The sequence below is a fragment of the Marmota marmota genome, unplaced genomic scaffold (genome assembly GCF_001458135.2).
Source record: "Marmota marmota marmota unplaced genomic scaffold, marMar, whole genome shotgun sequence".
Classification (NCBI taxonomy): domain Eukaryota; kingdom Metazoa; phylum Chordata; class Mammalia; order Rodentia; family Sciuridae; genus Marmota; species Marmota marmota.
The window spans coordinates 18,728,923-18,730,135 of record NW_025999941.1 but is presented as its reverse complement, the minus strand read 5'-3'; the positions used below and the strand labels follow the sequence as shown (position 1 = coordinate 18,730,135).

Here is a 1,213-nt window from a genome sequence, read left to right as displayed (position 1 = left end):
GGGAGGGAGGAGGGGAGGGAGTGGGAAGGGAGGGGAGGCTGAGATGGCAAACATCAACTCTGTTACTCAGTTCCAAGAGGCAAATCCAGAGCCAGGCCTGGTGGCACATGCCTGTAGTTCTGGGTACCCTGGAAGCCAAGAGGCTCACTTGAGCCCAGGAGTTCGAGGCCAGCCTGGACAACATGGTGAGACGCCATTTCAAAAGCAAATCAAACAAGATCCAAAAGGCACATATACAGAATTGTCGCCAAAATGTTGACCTTTCAGCTTGGCTCAATGTCTGTACTTTCTCTCAAAGTTATACAAACACACTTTTTTTCTCCCAATGAAGAAACCAGTTTACTGAGTGACAAGAGGTATCTTAGGTGATATCACACCTGTATCAAAATAAGTGAATGTGCTGGGTGCGGTGGTGCACGCCTGTAATCCCAACAGCTGGGGAGGCTGAGGTGGGAGGATCGCAGATTCAAAGCCAGCCTCAGCAACTTAGCGAAGCCCTGAGCAACTCAGTGAGACCCTGTCTCTACATAAAATACAAAATAGGGCTGGGGATGGGGCTCAGCGTTCAAGTGCCCCTCAGCTCAATTCCCAGTACGTACTCCCGAAAAATGTTGGTGTACAAAAAAAGAACAATATTTTCTTTATGTCCGACCATTTCACTTTCCAATATAAAGTACCAGATGGGCAAATGAGCCCCCACCCCAGAAGCGCCCTGTCCCTACCTCCAGATGCGAACGCGGCCTCCTCCTGGTATCATGAAGGTCTAAATGTGCCATTTGGACTCCACTCCTCCGTAGGAAGAGTTCTCCATGGCCACGGTCAGCTTTGATCTTTGGGTTTCAAACAGAAATCACAGCTTTGAATACTGCCAAGTCTGCTGGCCTTTTGAAACCCAGGATCTGGCCAAGCCCAGTAGACACAGAACACCAGCTGCCTTTCCCCATGGAGGGACTGAGTGGTTATGTCAGATTGCGGGACTCGCTAGCCAGTGAGCCATCAACAAACAGAATCCGTGCCCTTGCTGCAGGCCACTTTCTGGGTGGGTGCTGGGTACACAGTACTGAGCAAGGCCTTGCCTCCCCATCCCCCTGGAGCCTGGTCCAGCAGGGAGCAGGCAGCAGATATATTTATTTAAACAGTGAAGTAAATATAAAACTGCACAAGTTCCCACATGAGTCGCACCTTGTTCTTAGCTTTCAATTAATCACAGGTA

At 49.7% G+C, this 1,213-nt stretch overlaps 1 long non-coding RNA gene across 1 annotated transcript in view; it reads right to left on the bottom strand.

Moving 5' to 3' along the window:
• LOC125616272 overlaps positions 1 to 1,213 on the bottom strand; it is a 66,189-nt gene extending 64,976 nt beyond the window's left edge. Inside the window, exon 1 of the long non-coding RNA XR_007346907.1 lies at positions 723 to 1,213. This is a non-coding gene — a long non-coding RNA (uncharacterized LOC125616272). The remainder of the gene's footprint in view (positions 1 to 722) is intronic.